The sequence below is a fragment of the Pipistrellus hanaki genome, assembly GCF_964339955.1.
Source record: "Pipistrellus hanaki genome assembly, chromosome: 16".
NCBI classification, from domain to species: Eukaryota; Metazoa; Chordata; class Mammalia; order Chiroptera; family Vespertilionidae; genus Pipistrellus; species Pipistrellus hanaki.
The window spans coordinates 46,174,720-46,198,553 of record NC_140518.1 but is presented as its reverse complement, the minus strand read 5'-3'; the positions used below and the strand labels follow the sequence as shown (position 1 = coordinate 46,198,553).

Here is a 23,834-nt window from a genome sequence, read left to right as displayed (position 1 = left end):
GGAGGCGGGATAAAAAGTAAAATGACGGACACAGACTTAGGTGGGTACAGGAACAATTAACATGATAAGGAAGGAATTTGAGGCATCTGTCCTGGCGCCCACCACATTTTGGTTGTGCCCCAGGGGCTCCAGAAAAAGGGAAGTTACAAGTTACTGTAACCAGACATCTCACAGATATGTTATCTTAGAGGCAGATAGGCCAATGGGCTCGATAAAGATCTAAGTTGACCTTTGTCAGGGAAAATATTGGCCTAGGACATGACTACCTACTATAACCTGTTTGTAGTTAAATATTTAATTTTCAAACCATCATTTGTGATTATTTTAGGTCTCTGAGTTTGCAAGACTGCCACGCAGGCCTCCCCTGAGCTTGTCAGGTTGGCACGTGGCTTCTTTCGCTCACACCATTGAGGATGTTTTATTGAAGTACAACACACACACATTAAAGTACACACATTTAAAGTATACACCAGCCGGGACCGGTTTGGCTCAGTGGTAGAGCGTCGGCCTGCGGACTGAAAGGTCCCGGGTTCGATTCCGGTCAAGGGCATGCCGTACCTTGGTTGCGGGTACATCCCCAGTAGGGGGTGTGCAGGAGGCAGCTGATCGATGATTCTCTCTCATCGATGTTTCTAACTCTCTATCCCTCTCTCTTCCTCTCTGTGAAAAATCAATAAAAATATATTAAAAAATAAATAAAATAAAATAAAAAATAAAAGATCTCTCTCTCTCTCTCTCTCTCTTTCTCTCTTAAAAAAAAAAAAAAAGTATACACCAGGGAATTTTCACAAAGTGAACACTTTTGACCCCTGCACCCAGCTCAAGAAACCAGCGTGACTAGCGCTCCAAGTAGCCACCTCCCCCCTTTCAAGCACCACCTCCCAAGAAATCTCTGTCCCAGTGTTTACTGGAAGGTCAGCGCCGGCGTTAGCTTAGGATGCCCAGGTCTGTGTGTGAGGGTGGTGGTGAGATGTGTGAGGAGTTGCAGGACGTGCATGGGTGTGGGGATTTGTGGGGAGTCTGAGTGCATGGTTTGGGGTATGAATTTGCAGGGTATGTGTGGCGCTTGGGATAGTCGGAACGCGTGAGTGGGGGTTGAGGGAGTTGTTGAGGGGATTCCGGCCAAGGTTCACGGGAGCTGTGACCACCAGGAAATCTGCGCCGGGTGATAGGAACGTGGGGGGTGGAGGCCGCAGGGGCGGGGCCTAGGGGCGTGGGGCGGGGCCTTGGCGACGGAGGGCGGGGCCGGCGCTCGGGGGCGGAGCCGGGAGACGGAGGGCGGGGCCGGCGCGCGCGCACACGCCGCCGGCGCGCCCCCTCCCGGCCGCCATGTTGGCTGGTGAGTGGGTGTCAAACGGAGCTGGACGTGCTGGCGGCGCCGGCGGCGGCTCCGCGGGCTCCGGTCGCTCCCGCCTCCACAGCGCTACTGGCGGTCGCGGCCGCGAACCGGGGCCGGCCCGAAGGAGCGGAGGTGAGCCGGGTTCGGGACCGGGGTGGGCCCCGGAGCGCGGAGCGTCCCCCTCCCCCAGGGGGCGGACGCCCCCAGGACACAGGCGTCCCCGAAGTCAGCCCCCACGCGTGCCACCCCGCCGCCCCGGAGGGTCTGCCCCTCCGGCGGGACCCCTTTCCTTCCACCCGGATCCGCCCCACAGGCTGGAGCGTGGCCCCCGCCCTGTCTCCCCGCTGCCAGGACCCGCTCCCCACCCGCGCGCACACGCTCCGTTTGCCATCGGCGCTCACGGTTCACGTCCCGGGAGGCCGGACCCTCTCGCCCGCGCCTCGGCCTCAGCCGGAGGGACCGCGCCCGCTCTCCGGCGCACTTTCCGCTCCGGGCGGGCGCCCCTTTTCTGCGGAGCCGGGTCAGGCTCCCTCCCGCCCCCTGGTGGAGCTCGGGCCCAGCCCTCCTGGAATCGGGAAGGCTTCTCTGGGTCCGGGATCCCGCCCGACCCCGCTCTTCTTCGGGCCAGAGCAGGGCCCCTGCCCCTCCCGAGGGACCAGGTTCCCCTCCCCACCCACCTCACCGCCTCCGCCGCACAGCGGGGCCGGGGGCGGCAGCCGGCTCCAGCTGCCTTTTGTTCCGCGTGGGATGGCAGGGACCCCCTCCCCGCGCGGCTCCCCGGGTGGGGGAACGGGTGCGTGGGGCCCCGCGCTTCCAGCAGTCTGTGTGCAGAGGCCCTTCCCCTCTCCCCTTTGGGTGGCTCCCCGGGAGCGAGCGCTGCGAAGGAGCTGGTCCTTCCCGGAGGAGTCCTTGCCCAAAGGTTTTGTCTGCGCCCCGGAGTTGGCCAAGTGGCTTTGGGGAAAGGGCAATTTGCTCTCCCCCAAACCCTAGCATTCCTCCGCCCAGGGGCTCCGTTTTGCAGTCTGTGTTTGGAGAGAAGATGGGGTTCAACCATCTGTGGGGTTCAGATGGGGAAAACTGAGGCCCAGAGAAGCAGTGATTCGCCCAAGGTCACATAGCGATTCTGTGTCAGTGCCAAACTGGAAGCTAGAAATTAAAAAAAAAATAATTTTAATTGATTTTTAGATGTTTCTCTCTGCAGATGTTTCTCCTGCAGAGAGAAACATCTGCACACCAATCAGCTGCCTCCTGTATGCACCCTACCGGGAGATCAAGCCCTGAGCCTGCAATCCAGGTGTCCAGGAATCTTACCCGCAGCCTTTTGGTGCACTGGATGGTGTCCAACCTACTGGGCAACACCGGCCAGAATTATCTTTCTCCTCTTAACATTTAAAAAAAATTAATCCTCATTTTCTCCATCGATTTTTAGAGAGAATGGAAAGGAGAGAGAGAGAGAGAGAGAGAGAGAGAGAGAGAGAGAGAGAGAGAGAAAGAAAAAGAAAGAGAGACCACGTGAGAGACACATGGATTGGTTGCCTCCTGCATGCCAGGGACCAGGGCAGATGGAACCTGTAACATGCCCTTGACTGGGAATTGAACCTGAGACCCTTTGGTCTGTTAGGCTATGCTCTAATCACAGAGCCAAACTGGCTAGGGCAGCCCCCTTCCCCCCATTATCTTTTACATTCACAGGAGAAAATGGCGAGGAGAAGATGAGAAGTATGATTTTTTTATTTCCACCTCCAGAATATCCCTTGGAAAGAAGGGATTGGACTGGGGGTTAGAATGGTTTTAAAAGATGAATTTTAATACCCATGCCCTCCTCTCCCTCTGCAACTGCCACCTCAATTACATGTGCATCTTGTAGCTCTGGATGCCAGATGGTAGTGCTGACAAAATCGAATACTGACTGAATCCTGCACAGCACCCATTGAGTTGGAACTGATAATTAAGTTTTCATTGTATTTAAAAATTGAAAAGGACTATCATTTATTTCTGAATGGTACTTGTTCTAGTGTTTGTGTTTGAAACAAGTGATTGTGTTGGAGAAACCACCAAAATCCTCTCATCTTTTACTTATTTGTATTTTTACATTTAGAAGCTAATTTTTTCTCTAGTTGTAATATTAGGCTCGTCATCCTTCCCAGTCTCGCTGGTCTAGTCTTTTGTGAGCATTGAATGTGATACTACTATTAAAGCGTTTGAGAAGTGCACACTACTGCGAGGCAGGATTCAGGATTGCATCCCACAAACGTCTGGACCAGCAGCAAGTTTGGGTTGTCCTGTGTTTACACCAGCTTTTTGCCCCTCTGGACCCTGAGCTTGGCAGATAGGGAGTTCTGTGGAGAATTCTCTCCCAGCAAGGTGTGTGCCAAGCACCTGTATGAGGTGTGAAGAAATGTAAACCTTTCAAGTAGAGGTACCAACCCAGCACAGTGACTGCAGTCTTGAAAAATGTCTTTCTACATTCTCTGCAGAAATACAGTTGTCTCTTAAGTCTTCCATAATAAGGCGTGGGTTTCCTGAGCGTTGGGATTCTGATCCTGCAAAAGTGTTTGAACTGTTTTGGGGACTGATTTGTTTTAATTGCTTGGCTTTTCCTAAATTTAAAGGGTAGATGGTGGCAGCTTCCTCTTCCTCTTCTTCTTCCCCTTCTGCTGCTTCTGCTTCTCCTCTTCCTCCTCCTCCTGCCCCTCCCTTCCTCCTTCCTTCTTCATTTCATTCAGAGGAGTGGCGCCTTTCAGTTCTTTGTGGACGAGGTGCTAAGAGATTGTCCTGTGTGGGGGTGTCATGGTTATACTGTTGGGAAGCACATTAAAGCTCTAGCTGGTTTGGCTCAGTGGATGGAGCATCGGCCTACAGACTGAGGGGTCCCACGTTTGATTCCTGTTGGGGGTGCATGCCGGGTTGTGAGCTTGATCCCTAGTGGTGGATGTGCAGGAACTGGCCCATCAATGATTATCTCTCATTATTGATGTTTCTGTCTCTCTATCCCTCTCCCTTCCTCTCTGAAATCAATACTAATATATATGTATTTATGGTGTGTGTGTATATATATATACATATATACACACATATATATACATATATATGCATATATACACATACATAGATGTATATATTCATCTTATACATATATATAAAACCTATATATATATAAGTTTCAGACGTCTTTGGCAATTGCTCTTATTGTTCCCCAGAACCTTCCTGTTGAATTGGTGGAGTATGGATGAGCGTGGTAGTTACCATTTTATGGCATGAATACCTGGTGACTGAGCCTTGGAGAAATAAAAGGGCTTCGATTTGGGGAATTTGAGATCAGAGATGATAAAAAGAATCATCTAGTCCTGCTCCCTGTTTTCTGTTGGACATTCAACCCATGCCTTCAGTTTAAATGTCTGTCAAGCCTTTGCCAGCCAACTCCATCAGTGTTTGGGCCCCTCTAAGCCTGCTCTCTCTGCCTCACCACCCCAGTCTGTTGGAGCACTTATCACAGTTTCTGTGTATCTGCGGCTCTAGTGACACTGACATCTTTGAAACCAGTGATTGTCCTCTTTTTGCTTCTCCAGCACACGGCTCCGTTTCTGGCACATGCATGGTAGGTGCTCAGTAAAGGTCTGGGTATGAGTAAATAGTCCTGGCGACAGGGGAATGACCTTTTATTGATTTTACTACAGACTCCACTGTTCTGTCTTGTTCTTGCAAAAACCATTACTGTTTGTCCAGCAGTCATATGTCAGTCAGGTGGGTATTATCCCCCTCTTGCAGATGTTGAAAATGAGACCCAGAGGCTCAAGGTCACCCAACCAGTAAGTGATGGAGCTGGGATTTGAACAGATCTGTTGGAATCCAAAATTTACTATTACTAGAGGCCCGGTGCACAAAATTCGTGCACTTGGCAGGGGGAGAGGGTTCAGCCTGGCCTGCACCCTCCCATGGTCTGGGAGCCCTCAGGGGATGTCCCACTGAGGGCTTAGGCCTGCTTCCTGAGGCAGTCTGACATCTTTAGTGCCACCGTGGAGGAAGGGGAGGCTCCCACCAACACTGAATTCAGGATTGCATCCCACAAACGTCTGGACCAGCAGCAAGTTTGGATTGTCCTGTGGTTTACACCAGCTTTTTGCCTCTCTGGACCCTGAGCTTGGCAGATAGGGAGTTCTGTGGAGAATTCTCTCCCAGCAAGGTGTGTGCCAAGCACCTGTGTGAGGTGTGAAGAAGTGTAAACAGTGCTAGCCAGCTGCGAACCCGGCTTCTGGCTGAGCGGCTCTCCCCCTGTGGGAGCGCACTGACCACCAGGGGCCAGCTCCTGCCTTGAGCATCTGCCCCCTGGTGGTCAGTGAGCATCATAGTGACCAGTTGTTCTCCTGTTTGGTCAATTTGCATACTAGCCTTTTATTATATAGGATTATTATTATGTTTTTATTGATTTCAGAGATAGGAAGGGAGAGGGAGAGAGATAGAAACATCAGTGATGTGAGAGAATCATTAATCAGCTTCCTCCTCAGTCCTCCTTTTGGGGATCGAGCCCAAAACCTGGGCATGTGCCCTGACCAGGAATCAAAACTTGGTTTCCTGGTTCATGGGTTGATGTTCAACCAGTGAGCTACAGTGGCTGGGCCCAAAATATTATTATTCCTGTTATTTCATTTGAAAAGTCCAGTCTCACAGGAACGAAGAGACTTGCTTAAAGCCCTACTGCAAATGGATAATGGACTGAGGACTGTGAGATGATGTAATTAAGATGGGTGAGGGTGGGAGAAAGCACATTTTATTTTTGCAAAATGCATTGTTGGAGTGACTGTTCATAGCCATCTGTTAAGTTTCTGAAAATTGACAAACTTTCTGATAAGTTCGTCAGTGGAATTTTCTTTGGTCTTAATTAGCTTGTTCAGGTTGTCTAAAACTAGAAACTGAGAAAACAAAAACAGTGAAATCAGTGTGCACGTAGTTAGTAAGTGTATTCAGGGTCCGCCATCCATGGACTTGTTTGGGCACACCTATTTTTCAGTCAGGCAGTTAAGTTTTTGATGTCTTAAAATACAAAGCCATTATAGTAGCTTTTGTGTGTGTGTGTGTGTGTTTCACATAAAATTTTATTTTGTGTTCACATGGACACACTGATTCATGAGTGGAAAATCTGAGGTCCAGAGGAGATGTAACCCTCTCCCCCCAACCCCATCATCAGTATTGAGCATTTATGGTGCACTAGGCACAATAGGACATACAGGAAAAACATTGTCCCTGCTCTGGGGGAAAAATACACCTCTTTCAAAATGGTATTTTTGTTTGGTGGTTTTGCAAGGTACTAAGGATATAGTCTGTTGGGTGAGCTTTGGGTATAACAGCCTTGTTATTTAAAAAGAGAGGAAGCCTTGCCGAAACCGGTTTGGCTCAGTGGATAAAGCGTAGGCCTATGGACTGAAGTGTCCCAGGTTCGATTCCGGTCAAGGGCATGTACCTTGGTTGCGGGCACATCCCCAGTAGGGGGTGTGCAAGAGGCAGCTGATCGATGTTTCTCTATCATCGATGTTTCTAACTCTTTATCCCTCTCTCTTCCTCTCTGTAAAAAAATCAATAAAATATATTTTAAAAAAGAGAGAGAGAGAGAGAGAGAGAGAGAGGGGAAGCTTGGCTGGTGTGGCTCGGTTGGTTGTGTTAGAGAGAGAGAGAGAGAGAGAGAGAGAGAGAGGAAGCTTGGCTGGTGTGGCTCGGTTGGTTGTGTTGTCCCCTGCCAGTTCTATTGCGGGTGGGCACATTCTCAGTTTTGGGCTTCACCCCAATGGGGTGCATGTGCAGGAGGCACCTGATCGATGTTTCGTTCTCACATTGATGTTTCTCTCTCTCTGTATCTTCTCTAAAATCAATAAAAACACATTTCAATCTTTTTAAAAATAAAGATGAGAGGAAGAGGAAGGATTTTAAAGGAATGACAGGCATTCGGGATAGGTGTAGTTCACAGGGAGGTAACACAATCTCATAAACAAAGAAGAGATTTGCTGCAGTAAATAGGACCAGGGAGATAGTGTGTGCCATGTGAGCAAAGGAAGCAGGGTGTGCTTAGGCACTGAGTGGAGCCATAAAGATCATGCAGCCTTTTTTCCAAGTGCAGGCCACCGGGCAGGGATGCTTGGTGACAGAACAGAAGGCTGGAAAAGGAAATCCTGTGCACCTGACAAGTAGGAAGAAGAAAGGACCAGAGCTGGAGGCAGGCTATAAGTGTATCAATAAATTTTTAAAAACAAAAATGATTTGGAAGCACAAAACTTAACAGTTAATGCTACCTGATGATATGATGGACCAAGAATATTGTGGCTTTCAAAATTAGAAAATGCCACATACTACAATTTTAAATGGAACATGTTCCTTTCTTCCAGTCAGTCCCCCACCTCTGAAAAGAGCAACAGCCAACACCCTTTTTTCATGGGGTTTCAGGTGGAGGAGTATGGGGCATGGTTGGAAACAGAGGTTATATTAGTAGTATTTTGTTGTTACGATAAACTTGGTATTTGGTTATTTAATTTATTGGAGTGACATTGGCTAACAGGATCATATAGGTTTCAAGTGAATAAACTTGGTAAAAGCCCATTAGCTGCCACAGGGGAAGAAGGAATAAATTTCCAAAAATGTACAATTTCCTTTAGAGAAATTTCAGAACCAAAACACTAATATACATGAAAAGCTGTAGAGAAGTAGTTGAGAAGTTCATTCATAAAGTTTTTATTTTTTATTTTTTATTTTTTTTTATTTTATTTTATTGGTTTTGTACAGAGAGGAAGGGAGAGAGATAGAGAGTTAGAAACATCGATGAGAGAGTCATCGATCAGCTGCCTCTTGCACACCCCCTACTGGGGATATGCCCGCAACCAAGGTACATGCCCTTGACCGGAATCGAACCCGGGACCTTTCAGTCCCCAAGCCGACGCTCTATCCATTGAGCCAAACCGGTCCCGGCTCATTCATAAAGTTTTTATTTCACTTACAGGAACTCAATACTATATTCTTAACCATTATGCTGGGATTGTTCATGAAAATTTCTTGACATTAAAAATAGCTAAAGCTATTTTTACAGCACATGCATGTTAGGCAAATATTTTTAAAAAATGACTAAAACAAAAACCTAAAAAAAAGAAAGTCAAATACATGGGCCTTTCTTTTTGTTTTACTGCTGTGCTTGCTATACGTGAAATAATGGACGTCAGGCAGTTCATTTTACTGCATCTTCACTTGTACATTTGTTGTTAGGTTGCCTAAAACATTTAAATACAAATAAAATGACTGCAGCAGAAATAATGAAAGCAAACAGCGGTAAATTGACAAATAATGAACGTAAATCATTTCTGCCCTTTTCCAGGGTAGGCTGGGTCACAGTGTCACCCCGAGACAGAGTGTCCACAGACACCCGCTCAGCATGGGCTGTCCTGGGAAATCCGCTTCAGCCCTCTGAGAGCCCCAGGAGGTTAGGTAACTTTTGAGGAATTGGAACAGCCAGGAGTCAAACCCAGGTCTGTGTGATTCCCAAACCTGGGTTCCTCCTAGCCCACCAGCTCCTGCGGAAAGCCCCGCAGTGAAGGAGCTCCCATTGTCTCTTCATGGCAACTCAGCTGGTAGACGGAGCAGGGAAAAGCAGGCAGATGCATGGTTCGGACTTAAAAGCATTTCTAGTTAATCACTTCTAAGTACAGGACTCATCTTCCCTCACTCCCACCCCTCTTCCGTTATAGAATCATTGCATCCTGGTGGCTCAGTAGCTGAGAGCACCAAATAGTACTGGCAGTTTGGCTACAAAGGCCATGCGACAACTAGCTTTGGAAGCTGGCGGGGTGCATGGCCTTCTCGCAGTGGCCTTTGGGCATTGTATCACTGAGCTGCGGTTTCCTCCTCTCTGACGTGGGCTAAGGGCCGTGGTGTTTCTCAGGCTCCCGTGCGCATCACAATTACCCAGAGGCTGGGAGGCACATTGCTGGGCCCCTCCCCAGAGTTTCTGGTTCTGTAGGTCTGGGCTGAGGCCTGAGAGTATGCACTCCAACCAGTTCCAGGTGTTACTGATGCTGAAGAGAAGTAAGGGGTCAGCATCAGCAGTTCCTTTTTGCCTCAGGTGTGCCCGAGCTGCTCAGAAGATGGTGACGTGGCACTGGGAACTTGGTTTCTCAGATGCTGTTTTCACCTTATTCCTGTGTGACTATAATTTGGACTGGTGGCACAGGCATCACCACTGTGTGGGTTAGTCGGGATGTTTTCCTTAATGAAAGGAATGTAAGATGTCGGTGCCGTGGAAGAGGCAGTAAATCTGATTGTTTAAAAATCCATTTCAGCCGGGACCGGTTTGGCTCAGTGGATAGAGCGTCGGCCTTCGGACTGAAAGGTCCCGGGCTCGATTCCGGTCAAGGGCATGTACCTTGGTTGCGGCCACATCCCCTGTGGGGGGTGTGCAAGAGGTGGCTGGTCGATGTTTCTCTCTCATCGACGTTTCTAACTCTCTGTCCCTCTCAATTCCTCTCTGTGTAAAATCAATAAAATATATTTTTTAAAAAAAAATCCATTTCATTCCCGCACTTCAAGCAAGATGTTCACTGTGGAGGCTTTTTAGATAAGCAGCTGGGAAAGGCTGGAGGAGTGGGCTGGGCACTGAGCAAACTCCCACAGGGTAATTAGGGATGGCTGCTGGCCTTACTGGAAGTCACTCCTTCCCCCTCCAACATTGCAGATTGATTTAATATTCTTTGGTGCTTAGAGTTTGCAGAAAAAATTGTTTTTCCTCCAGTAGTGATGTTAGGTTGTCCATGAAAACCAAACATGTGCCCTGATGGTTTTAGGATGTCTCCTGTGTGTTAGGCCTTATGCTACTCTGTTTATACACAATATTAATTTAGTTTTCATCCTGACTGTGCATGGCCCGTCACTGCTTCTCTTTTTTTTTTTTATTAAATATATTTTATTGACTTTATAGAGAGGAAGAGAGGGATAGAGAGCTAGAAACATCGACGAGAGAGAAACATCGACCACCTGCCTCCTGCATACCTTCCACCAGGGATATGCCCACAACCAATGTACATGCCCCTACCGGAATCGAACCTGGGACCCTTCAGTCCTTGAACCTGGGACCCTTCAGTCCGCAGACCAACGCTCTATCCACTGAGCCAAACCGGTTTCGGCTGTTTCTCTTTTTGCTATGCAAAAACGAAGGCTCGGAGGGGCTCAGCAGCCTGCCCCTGGCTACCCAGTCCTCAGTGCCCAGCTGGTATTTGCTGCCACCTGTGTGAGATTCAAAGCCACATTGTTTCCACTGCCGCAGTCCTACCCATTCCAGGCGCTTCCATTGCCTCATTGTCCCCTCTGCAGCCCTCAGAGGTAGGCATTTCACAGATGAGCAAGTTGAGGCTCAGAGGGGGTCAGGCTTGCTCATATGCATCCACTCCGAGTTCAGTCCCACACTTGTCTGATTTTGGAGCCTCATGAAGCTGTTTCTATGACAACACCTCACCTTCCTATTCAGGGCTACTGATGTAAGTTCTAAGCCCTAAAGCTGCTTAGATGAGCCCACCAGGGACCTGAGAGGAAGTCTTTGTGGGTTAGTGAAGATTTTTGTGTTTGTAAAGCTGTGTTAAAGTAATTGCCCGGATTGCTTTTTGAGGAAAGGGGCCATTTTTCAGCCTGTAACCCCGAAGCTCTGCCCATTGGTTCTGTAAACATGACACAGGGAAGTTAAGGACTGAAAACCCTCTGGTGATGCTATGGTTTAAATATGATGAAATTCATAAAGAAGAACTTGATAGTCTTAAACAGTTACATGTAAATAAAAATATACAGCATCTCCTTCCTCAGTAGGCTACTAATGCATGACTTCTAGTGAATGGGTCATTTTTCTGGTCTTACAGTGTGGGAGCAGACTGGGGTGTGATCACTTTCCCAGGGTTTGAAAATTGCCTGCAGTTCCCAAGCCAAGGATGATAAACAGCTATGTGTCCATACCTGCCCTGCACTCCTCGGAGGCCCTGGAGGTTTGGACTCGAATGCATTGTTTCGTAAACTCTTTAAGACTCTGCGGTGAATAAATCATGAGAGCTGAAATTACTCTTCGGAGTCTGCCCCCTCCTCCCCGCCCCACCCCTGTGGTCAGAGCAGTACAGGCTGGAGAGCCTCCTTGGAGAGCAGGTCCTCCCTGAGTGCCTGGTCCACGGACACCCAGAGCGGTCCTGGCATAATAACGGTACTCTGGGTCCAAACATTGGGGAAGCGTGAGCAGAGAAATAATTTTTATGCTACTTTATGAAAGGCAGTCTGATTGATGTAGAATTATGAGCATCAAATCAAAAGGCAATTTCATGACAGCAGGGCAGAATATTTGAGATCAGTGTCAGCCTGGAAAATATGCAACACCTGGTCTCAAGAGTCAACATGATGGGTGTGAAATGCCATGTTTCTTGCCACCAAGAACTTAGTCTGACCGCGAAGACAAAGGTAACAGGGAGCAGACAGGATTGGAGCTGCACCGCGAAGGACAGGGAGTGGTTTCAGGAGTGGAAGGCAGATGGGAAGGTACTTCAGATCGAGGGGACAGCAGAAGACAAAGCTTGCGTGGGTCTGGGCTGGTTCCTGCGTGCACGTGGGGTGTGTACTCGGTGGTGCCTGCTGGGAGCAGTGAGGACCAAGGTGGCTTTAGGGTGCTCGAGTGTTCGGGGAGGGACTTCTGGCAGGGGCCTTTCAAAGTGGCATAATTTCTGTGGTTGAGGGCCTGGCCAGGCTAGCTTTCTGAGACTGGAGACAGCACAGGGGGCGGTGTCAGAGTGAGGGGGGCCAAAGTCCACTTCCGTTTGGGGAGAGGTGAGGGCTTTAGGGCTGGGAAGTGTGGGTGTGACACTTGTAGTTCTTAAAAAAAATTGTTTTTTTTTTTGTTTTGTTTTTTTAAATTTCTTTCAGAGGGGAGGAGAGAGGGGAGAGAATTAGAAACATCAATGATGAGAGAGACTCATTGATTAGCTGCTCCTGTAGGTCACCCACAGGGGATTAAGCCTGCAACCTGGGTATGCGCCCTGACTTGGAATTGAACCACGACCTCCTGGTTTGTAAGTTGACACTCAACCACTGAGCCACACCTGCAGTTCTTATCCTTGGATGTACCTGGAAACCACAAGGCCCAAAAACTTTCTAAAAGTGGGATCTGTGATGGGGCCGCACTCAGACCATGGAGGCAGGACCCAGTAGTAATTCCTGAAGTTCTCCAAGTGATTCTAATGGCTCGTGTGGGCTGAGAAGCTGAACTGTGCTCGGCCGGGCCCCTGGGAATGTCACCGACTAGAAGTGGGAGAAAAGTGAGCCAGAGAGCACAGGAAGCCTAAGGAGAGTCACCGGCAGCTGGAGAAAGGAGGGAGGGGTGACAGAGGAGTGACATCAGATGGCTGCCTGGGCTGAAGTCTGCCTTAGCTAACAGTGTAAACATGGTGAGGACAGAGAAGAGACTGTGACCACCTGTTTGGTAGCCCTTCTGCAGCTTGACGAGCCAGGTCTATGGAGCAGGCACCACAGGTGCTTGTCTGCATTCAGGCCTGCAGCCAGGTCCCTTCCTAAGACAGACACTAGTAAAATTTAAACTAAGTAATTATATTAAGATAGTTGTAATTCAGAGTTCCTAATTTAAATAGATTAACTTTAGTAAAGATCAGAAATGAGATTTTATCTGGTGCATTTAATAAATATCACAATTTGTAGTAGTTACAGAAAAAATTAATTTATAGACCAATGTATTCAGTCTTTATTTACTGTTTACTGAGCCATGTATATATTATGTGTTACAGTCTGGGAATACATAGGTGATAAGTTCCTGCCCTCAGTAGCTTATGGTCTGCAGAGAGTGGCTCCTGGTAAAGGGACAGTAGCATCAGCTCCCGGGAGAGAGGAGTGCAGACGGTGGTCTCAGGCACCGAGAATGAGCCTGGGTGTCACAGAGGCTTCGGAGGAGTGATATGTAAGTCGAGTTTTAAAGGAAAACAGAGTCGGGGGCAGAGTTGGGAAGACTGCAGGCGGAGGGAACGGAGCTGTGTCCAGGCCTGAGGGAGAAGTGTCCAGTTGGGGCTGAGCAAGGAGGAAGGGCTGGACATGGGCAGAGGCGCAGCCACAGGCTGGCTGGCAGGTCAGGTGGAAAGCTTAGTGACATTTGAGTTGGGCCGTGGTTTTCACACAATCTTTTTGTGGTCAGTGTGCAGGGACCTGGGTTCTCTCTGCCCTAATCAGAGCAGCTCCGCTCTGATCTGAATGTGGGGAACTAAAATGAGCTTATTTGGAAAGTGTTCTCTGCTGTTGAAAAGAAATCAAAGTGATCTCATTGCAGTGGGTGCTGGGAGGCACTGGGCAGCAGAGTGCCCAGGGGAGCTGGGAGGCAGGGCGGGCGAGGCCTCCCCAGGGACCTGGAAAAGCTCTCCCTTCTTGCTGTTTGCAGGGGACAGGGAGTGGAAAAGGATTGTGTTCCATCCTCTGCTCCGAGCCAGTGTCTCGGGTCCTGTGCTGAGGCTTGGGAATAGAACTCCTTTCGGTAAGCATTTTTGTTTTCCAGAACCCCCTGGACGATTTTGTGACCAGATTGTAAAGGTGAGGGGCCTAGTCGTTAACTTGGAAGGCATGTCAGGCTCTGGGCTGGGTACCCAGGAGAGGGCCCAGCCTCAGATCTTTTCAGTGCGGACTAGTCAGAAGTTGTCCATGCCTCAGCCACCCCACAGGTGCATTTTGTTTGGGTTGTACTGAGCCCCTTTAAAAGTTAAACTTGGTTCCTGTGGCTGCTGTCACAAATTACCACAGACTCGTAGCTTGAACCAATGCAGTTCTGTAGGTTAGAAGTTCAGCACTGGTCACCTGGGCTAGCATCCTGGCGTAGCCAGGGCTGAGTTCCTGTGGAGGCTCTAGGGGAGCGTCTGTTTCCTTGCCTTTTCCAGTTCCTGGAGGCTGTCCATGTTCCTTGATTTGTGGCCCTTTCTTTTCTTTTTCTTTTTTAAAAAAATATATTTTATTGATATTTTACAGAGAGGAGGGAGGGAGAGAGATAGAGAGCTAGAAACGTCGATGAGAGAGAAACATCGGCCAGCTGCCTCTTGCATACCCCCCACCGAGGATGTGCCCGCAACCAATGTACGTGCCCTTGACCGGAATCGAACCTGGGACCTTTCAGTCTGCAGACCGACGCTCTACCACTGAGCCAAACCGGTTTCGGCGATTTGTGGCCCTTTCTTCCAAGCCAGCAGTAGCTAGTCCTATTCTCCCACTGATCACCTGCTGCCGGCTTTCTGCCTCCCACTTCCACTTTGAAGGACCCTTGTGATTACCTTGAGCGGACGGGATAATCCATGATCCTCTCCCTCTTATAAAATAAACTGATCAGAGACCTTAATTCCATCGGCTTCCTAAATTCCGCTTTGCCACGTAACAGGGGTACAAGGTGGACATCTTTACCACAGTTGCCAACATGAAAATCAGATCTTACATAGCAATTCAGACTTACAGTTTCATTGACAAATCAGAACACTTGGCAGCTGGGGGCCTGCACTGTTGCCTGGCAACACTGGGTCAGTGCCAGTGCTGGCCACTGTGTCTGGATAGGGTTGCATTTACCAGTTCTCCAGAGCCCCCACCCTCCCATGGTGCCCACTCATTTTTCTTCGTGGCCTGGGCCCTGCTTTGGGGACCCAGGACCGTACACAGAGACCAGTCATGGCAGCGACAGCGCTTAGGGTGGGGAACTTGTTTACCATCCTGTGCCGTGCCCTCCTTTTTGCCCGTGTGCCCCGTCCCTGCACCCAGACCCTTTTCACGAACTCCCTCTGCCTGGCATATATCAGCCCCTCCTCTCCATGCCCCTCTCACTCCCCAACCCAAGGCCCTACATTCTAGAACATCTCTGGTACTACTCTAGGTGGTATTGTTTGTACCATAACTTCTTGTTTCCTGTCCCCTCCTTTTCTGGGGAACAGAGCTCATACATTCTGTTATTTCCATTGACATTTGTAAAAAGCAAATCTTTGTAATAGACCTTTGGGGCAGTATCCATCAAGAATCAGGATCACACAACAGACATTGAGTCAAATATGTACCGTGAACCACATTTTCCTAGACAGTAGGGAATGAGCTAGAGACACCTGCCCTGTCCCCCGCCCCCCAAATCTAATTCTAGAAGAGGAAGGAGGAGAAACAATAGGCAATTGCAATATTAACCTCCTACGACATCTAGGAGGGGTCTGGCAGCACACTGCTTCCTCGGACCCTGGCCTGAAGGGCAGCTCTGTGTGCAGTGGTCAGGGATTCTAGGGGCTCTGTGAAAGGCACTTCGGTGAAAGGTTCCCTCGTTTCCAGGCATGGCCTAGACCCCAGGTGGTCGCTGGATTGGGGTGGGCGGCTCAGAGGCCGAGACAGCGGATTGGTTTGCTGTGTGAGGACTAGGCTGGACCCCTCCGTGTGCTGCTGCCTGGCGCTCTGAATGGGGCCGGTGACGTTCTGCGGGGCCTTGGCGTGGCCTCCCGCAGACGGCTGCCCTGGTGCACCTGCACTGTAAGTCAGAGGGTGAAAGTGTCAGTTCTTTATCCGTGTTAAAGACCTGTGCAAGCTTGCTTGAAAACAGAGCACAACGTTTCTCTGTGGAGGATTTCTAACATACACAAACAGAATAGTTCCATGAGCCCCATCACTCAGCTTCAACATTTTAACCCAGGCTCCCCCTTCTCCATTGGATTATTTCAGAGCAGATTCCAGACTTCAGTGGCAACTGCTTCAGTGTGAATCTCTACCAGATATGGACTCTTTGGAAACTTTTTTAAAAGTCAGACTGACTTCCAGCAGTCCTGATTCTGACTTAAAAAAAAAATTTATTGGGTGACATAGGTTTCATGTGTGGATTTCTAAGCTACAAAGTCTGTATACAGCACCAAGTGTCCACCCCCCAGAGCCAAGTCTTCTCCTGCCACCTCAATTTAGGACCCCCCTTCCCCCTGGCAACCACCTCACTGCTGTGTGTGTTCATGAGTTTCCGTTTTCTATCCCACATCTGAGTGAGATCATATGGTTCTTAGCTTTTTCTGACTGACATATTTCACTCAGCATAACGTTCTCAAGGTCCATCACGTTGTTGTGAATGGTGGTCCATCCTTTCTCGTGGCTCAGAAGTACTCCATTGTGCATATGGACCATGTCTTCTTTTCTCAGTCCTCTATTGTAGGGCCCTTTGGCTGTTTCCATTGTCTTGGCCACCGTGAACACTGCTGCAACGAACATAGGGGTGCATATATATTTGCATAATAATGATTTTGAGTTTTTTTTGGGTATATACCCAGAAGTGGGATTGCTGGGTTGTATGGTAGCTCTGTTCTTAATTTTTGAGGAATCGCCAGACTGCTTTCCATAGTGGTTGTACCAGCAGTGAATAAGGGTTCCCTTTTCCCCACAGCCTCTCCAACGCTTGTCATTGCTTGTCTTGTTGATAAGGGCACTCTACCCGGTGTGAGGTGGCATCTCACTGTAGTTTTGATTTGCATTTCCCTAATTGCCAGTGAGGTGGAACATCTTTTCGTGTATCTATTGGCTTTTTTTCTTTTTGGGAGAGATGTATTTTCAGGTCCCCTGCTCACTTTTTGATTGGATTGTTTATTTGTTTGATGTTAAGTCTTAACAAGTTCTTTATATATTTTGGAAATTAAACCTTTGTTGGAACTACTATTTGCAAATATCATCTTCCATCTAGTTGGCTGCCTGTTTTTTTGTTGTTGTTGTCTGTTTCTTTTGTTGTGCAGAAGCTTTTCAGTTTGATGTAGTCCCATTCATTTATTTTTGCCTTTACCTACCTTGCCTTTGGGGTCAAGTCTATAAAATGTTCTCTACCACTCAAGTCCATAAGTTTGGTTCCTGTATTTTCTTCTGTGTAACTTATTGGTTCGGGTCTTATATTTAGGACTTTGATCCATTTTGGATTAATTGTTGTACATGGGGACAAACTGTAATCCAGTTTCATGCGTTTGCATGTGGCTTTCTAGTTTTCTCAGCACCATTTTATTGAAGAGACTATCTTTACTCCAATGTGTGTTTCTGGCTCTTTCAATGATCTGTCCATATACATGTGGTTTTATTGCTGGGCTCTCTGTTCTGTTCCATTGATCTGTGTGTCTGTTTCTCTGGCACTATCATGCTGTTTTGATTATCGTAGCTCTGTAGTATAATTTGAAATTAGGTAGCATGATACCTACAGCTTTGTTCTTACTTTTTAGGATTGCTTTGGCTATTCTGGGTCTTTTGTGGTTCCATACAAATCTGGTAATTTCTCATTTAACTTTTTTTTTTAATGACATTGGGATTTTGATGGGGATTTCATTAAATCTGTGTATTTTTTTGGAAATATGGCCATTTTAACTGTTGTTTCTTCCAATCCATGAACATGGGATGTTTTACCATTTTGTTGTGTCTTTTTCAGTCTCTTTTAATACTGCTTTGTAATTTTCAGTATATAGGCCTTTCACATCCTTTGTTAAGTTTATTCCTACATATTTTACTTTTTTAAAAAAATATATATTTTATTGATTTTTTTACAGAGAGGAAGAAAGAGGGATAGAGAGTTAGAAACATCGATGAGAGAGAATCATCGATCAGCTGCCTCTTGCACACCCCCTACTGGGGGTGTGTCCGCAACCAAGGTACATGCCCTTGACCGGATTCAAACCCCGGGACCTTTCAGTCCGCAGGCTGACGCTCTATCCACTGAGCCAAACCGGTCTCAGCCATATTTTATTCTTTTGGTTGCTATTGCAAAAGGAATTTTTTTTCATTTCTTTTTCTGAAGTTTAGTTGTTAGCATACAGGAAGGCAATGGACTTTTGCACATTGGTTTTATGTCCTGTAAATTGACTATATTTATTATTTCTGATTTTAATATGTTCTGGGCTTGAGGCTGATTTTTTTTTAGTTGTGGAATAATCTTTACGCAAAATCTTGATTTAGGTTGAATTTTATTAGCATTTATGTTAGGGCAGAACAATGAAGGTTTTGCTCTTTTAAGTTTTTCTCTCTAATATATATATATATATATATATATATATATATATATATATATATATATATATAATTTTTATTTATTTATTTATTTATTTATTTTTTACTGTGGTAACCATTTTAAAGTTAAAAACCCAGAGGCATTAGTACATTTACAGTGTTGTGAAATCCCCTTCACTGTCTAGTTCTAGCACTTTTCATCACCCCACAAGGACACCTATTGCCCACTTAGCAGTCATTCCCTACACCCTCAGCCCCCAATCCCTGGCAACCACTCATCTGTTTTCGTCCCTCTGGCTTTGCCTGTGCTGACATTTCACCAAGTGGAATCATGCAGTGTGTGGCCCTTTGTGTCTGGTGTCTTTCACTTAGCAGAGTATTTTCCAGGCTCTTCTGTGTAGTACCAGGGTCAGGACTTCTTTTCTTTTCTTTTTTTTAAAAAAAATAAATCTTTATTATTCATATTATTACAAATGTTCCTCTTTTTTCTCCCCCCTCCATTGCTCCCTTCCACCAGGTTCCCACCCCACCCTCTGCCCTAGGACTTCCTTATTTTAATGGTTGATAATACCTGTGGTGTGGCTACACCACAATTGGTTTATCCATATATCTGTTGATGGATACTGGTGATTGTGAGTAGTTGCTATTTTAATTTAACTCATCAGTGCTTTGAAATGTGCTGATGTGGTTTGTGGTTCAAAAATAAAATGTTTAAAAAAGAATGAAATGTCACGTATGTGTAAGCAGGGGGTAATTTACTCTTGATTTCATAGATTTTAACACATTTAAAAAACTGATCAGTATGTACTGTATGCATAACAAAAGCACACAGCACATATTCTCAGGGTTGAAGTGCTCAGGGGTCTCTTCTGGTTGTTGTGTTTTGTTTTTGTTTTTAATTGTTTTTTTTCAATGTATTTTATTGATTTTTTACAGAGAGGAAGAGAGAGGGATAGAGAGTTAGAAACATCGATGAGAGAATCATCGATCAGCTGCCTCTTGCCCACCCCCCACCAGGGATGTGCCCGCAACCAAGGTACATGCCCTTGGCCGGAATCGAACCCGGGACCTTTCAGTCTGCAAGCTGATGCTCTATCCACTGAGCCATACCTGTTTCGGCTCTTCTGGTGGTTTTGTTTTTGGTGGCCATGAGGCCTGCTTAAGAGCCTGACTTCTGGGGGACAAGCCCTTTCTTAAGTCTGAGGGAGCCCCGCGGGTTTGAGGGTGGTCAGTGGCCTTTCTGAGCACTGGCATTGAGGGAAGTGCTGGGCAGGCTCTGGGGCTTTGCTCCCTTCTAAGTATGGGCACAGATCGGGTGTTCCTGGGCTGCCAGGACCCTCATGCGGGAAGAGCTTGTTTTCCAGAGCACCGAGCCGTGGCGTTCTTCACAAAGGCAGTGAAACGGAGGCTGGGCCCTGGTGTTTTCATCACAGCTTCCGGGCTCCGGCTGGCAGGTAGATACATCGTTACCAGTGAAAAACGAAGAGGATTTGATGGCATGTTTTATCAGCAGCATAGATTTTCTTTGGGGGCTTATTTCCAGCAGGGGGTTTGCAGCAGCCCTCAGTAGCCTGTGCTGACTGTGGGCACCCTCAGCACGGCCGCGACGTGGCCTGACCAGTGGCCTGTGCCACTTCTCAGTGGCTGTGGTCACGGTGTGGGGAGCGCACTCTCTTGGAGGGCGGGAGGGAGTGCATCTCCGTCCCAGGACAAGAAGAATCTGCTGCTGTTTATCCCTGCCTCGCACTCCAGTGGTTCCAACTGGTGTGCTCAAGCGTTTTTAAAACACGCAGTACCTACTGAGTCTGGGGACTGACCTTTTCCCTTAGAATAAATAAAAAAATACAGCCAACACAACAGTAGTCTTCCAGTGTGAATGAATCAAAATTATTCCTTTTTTTTCAGATCAGCAAAAAATATAATGTATTCTTTGGTATGCCGCAGAATTTTAGTAATGTATGTGTGCATGAGATGAAAAAGGGAGAAAGTCACTGTGTAGACAGTGAGTCCTCTTTGCTTTGACCACCAGGAAGCTCAGCTCAGAGCCAATAGTTCTAGCTCCAGTGTGGCCTGCACTTTGTATTCTAACCTTGTTTTCTGGCTTTGCTTTTCTATTTTCCCGGCTGTTTTCCTATTGCCTGTGTTTTCATTTCTTTGCTTTTCATTACTTAGCAATGCAGTGGATTTCTGTAAGCTCAGTAATTCTTATCTTGTCTACTTTACTTTAATCAGAATTACCTGGGGAGATTCATTTTTAAAGTGCCAGTGCCTCGTTCCCACCACCTTATGTTGTAATTGTTCTGGGATGCGGCCTGAGCATAAGTATGTTCCCAAAGCTCCCCAGAGATTCAGACCAGTGTCTAGGGTTGAGAACTGCTGCTTTAGGCCATTTCACATATTTTTAGCAACAAGCGAGTGACAAATAGATGGCAAAAAGGAGCCTGGTAGGATAGTCGACCCAAAGCACAGTGGTCTGAGTCCAGAGAAGCTGAGTAAAGAGGATTGTGTAGCTTCCAGTGGTTTTCTGGGCAGTGGAGCCCGTGGGAAACTCTGAACCACTGGAGCCTCAGCTCCTGGCCTGGCGTGGCAGGAACGGCTAGAGGTTTTGCTCTGAAGGTCTTGGGCCTGCTTAGTGGTAGTACAGCTTTGTAACAAGATCTTAACACCATTTGCTATAGAATGTAACTACAGAGAAGACCCAGTGTGTAAAGAAAATTTAATGCATCGTCTTAGCAACTAATCTAATACCACCTGCACTTAAAAAACAACAACACTCTCCCTGCTCGAAAGAGAAAGCAGGAAATTATGAAAGAAAACACATTCTTTCTTGATTTAAGAGCATGTATTTTATTGGTAGAAGAAAATGGCAATAATAAGCACAAGAAATCACTATGTAACCTGACTGCAAGTCTTTGGTCAGATTTCACCATTTGAAGGAAGCAAAAAAATGTTTCTTTAAGAAACAAAACCAAACCCACCCATCACCTCAAAAAACAAACCAGATTCTTGCCTGGCTGATGTGGCTCAGTGGTTGAGTGTCAACCAATAAACCAGGAGGTCACAGTTCGATTCCCAGTCAGGGCACATGCCCGGGTTGCAGGCTTGAATCCCCAGTGTGGGGCGTGCAGGAGGCAGCTGATCAACGATTTCTCTCATCGTTGATGTTTATTTCTTTCTTCCTCTCCCTTCTTAAAAACAAAAGCAAATGAGGACTCCAAATTGTTACAGTTTGGTTGGTCTGAAAGGCAATTTCCTGATGGGTCAGAATGGAGCTGCTCTGATTGGGCGGTGAAGACGTTGGTGGGGGAGGGGGATCCAGCCGCACAGCTCCAGTGGAATGGGGAAGTCTCAGTCCTGTGGGTAGAAACAGACCAGGATGCTTTATAAGGCTGGCTCCGATGGAAGGAACACAGGCAGCAGGGAGGCAGAGCAGGCTACTCCCACAAGTGCCTTTTTCCTGAGAGGCCTCTGGGTAGAAATGGCTGCCAGGCTATTTTTTAAAATTGGAGCCCAGCTAGCCAGCAGGAGCCCTTAATGAGTGTCTTTTTCCTCAGGGTCTATACTAGGGGTGTCGAACTCAATCAGAGAAGGGGTCAAAATCTAAAATCCAGCCTAAACCGCGGGCCGAATGGTTTACTGAACAGTCATAAACTGACAGCGGAGTGCAGTGATGACAGCGCGGTGCGGGCCACATTGCAAGGCCTGGCGGGCTGGATTTGGCCCGCGGGCCTTGTGTTTGACACATGTGGTCTATACCATGATACGTTAAAGTCTAGTAATTTCCTTCTGGAGCCCTTGGCCTCCCTGTGAGCAGTCTCTCCTGCTGGGGAAAGGTCCCTGATTCCCTGTGCATTGGTGTTAGGCCCACCTGGCTGGGCACAGAGTCAACTGCAGTTAAAAGATAGCAACCTTCCCACAAGCCCCCCGCCTTTCCTCCCAGCCCCCCGCACCCCCCCCCTCCGCCCCCCCGGCCAGGAGGGCAGTGGTCCTGCTGCTGTGTTCTGTGTTTGGTGCAGGGCCCGGTAGTGGTGAATGGCTGAGAACAGACTTGTTAAATGAGGTTTGTATATATGTACCTTCATTCACTACCAACTGGTGATTTTTAAGAAATCCTTTCAAATAGAAATTTAAAGGCCACTATGAAGGACCTTTTTTTCATCTGGAAGAAAAAATTAGTTTAAAACTAGAAAAGGGAAAACAGATGTCTTCTTTAAAAGAAAAAGCTCATTCTTTAACACATTAGCTTCTGAATCAACCTCTCAGAAATAAGAGATTTTTATTTTTATTTTTAAATGCTAATGTCATTCTCTTTTCCATATCAGAGCTTTCTTTTTTTTTTTTTAATATATTTTATTAATTTTTTTTACAGAGAGGAAGGGAGAGAGATAGAGAGTTAGAAACATCGATGAGAGAGTGTCATCGATCAGCTGCCTCTTGCACACCCCCTACTGGTACATGCCCTTGACTGGAATTGAAACCCGGGACCCTTCAGTCCCCAAGCCGACGCTCTATCCATTGAGCCAAACCGGTCCCGGCAGAAATAAGAGATTTTTAAAAAACAGACTATCTTGTGAGCTTTAGGAGTATAACTGGGACTTGGTCAGCTTAGTTCTCTCCTTTCAGCAGATGATGTGGAAATAATAGGGTCTGGCTGTTGTTTTGTTCAATGTGAACGCAGTGCCTCATTGTTTGGCATCTTTTGGGCACTGAGTCACAGCAGAGGGTGATTTCCAACAAATGAACATCACCTCTGAGGCCCACAGCCTTTCCTTTGGCTTGCAGCTTTTGTTTTTCCTCTCACACTTCTCTGTGTCCTGCTCCACAGAGGCCGGCAGGCCGGACCGCACCTGGCTAGGAGGGTGGCTCCCGGTGAACGGCGGAAGTGAGTCTGCAGCGAGACGACCGGATTGCCTCGCCTCCCGTCCCCCTGAGCGCAGGGAGGAAGAGTCAGTTCTCTCTTACTCCCTGTTGGGCCTGTTTTCTGGCTTCACCTCTCACCACTTTCTCTCTTCACTTGCCAAGCTGGGTATTGGAACACCTTTGCCTGCTGTTTACCCACCTTGGCTGTTTCTTTGCATGGCCTTGGCCTATATGTACCCTTTAGGCTTCCATTGTAGGGTACCATCCATCTGAGTTTTTCTGCTCCCCATGGACTGTGTCTGATGGTATTGTGCCGCTGTCCGCAGGTAGCAAGTGCTGAGCACATGCTGCTGCACAAGTGACTGCTCAGGGCTTCTTGTTCTCCTTGACCCTGCCCCTGATGATGGATTGGAGAGAAAGGCCTGCTCCGGGCTGCACTGGGGAGGGGGCGGGGAGGAGTTGTGCAGGGGAGAGAGGTCCTGGCAGGCCAGCTCACACCAGTGGGCAGAGGGTTAGATGGGTGTGTGGACAGCTGGGGAGCACCATTTGCTGCCTGCCAGGTGTGAAGTCTGGAAAGGCCACACATAGGACTGTCTGGTGGTTTCTGGCCTCTGGCTGTTGT

At 47.5% G+C, this 23,834-nt stretch overlaps 1 protein-coding gene across 5 annotated transcripts in view; it reads left to right on the top strand.

Moving 5' to 3' along the window:
- Positions 1–1,323: 1,323 nt before the first annotated feature.
- The window catches only part of EPN2 (epsin 2), a 78,314-nt gene continuing 55,803 nt past the window's right edge, over positions 1,324–23,834 (top strand). For 3 of the 5 annotated variants that reach the window (XM_084861524.1, XM_084861522.1, XM_084861520.1), the window contains exon 1: positions 1,334–1,471. The gene's annotated coding sequence lies outside the window, so the exon portion shown is untranslated. Of the gene's footprint in view, positions 1,472–23,177; positions 23,235–23,834 lie in introns of all 5 variants that reach the window. The other 2 variants (XM_084861521.1, XM_084861523.1) reach the window with 2 other exon arrangements.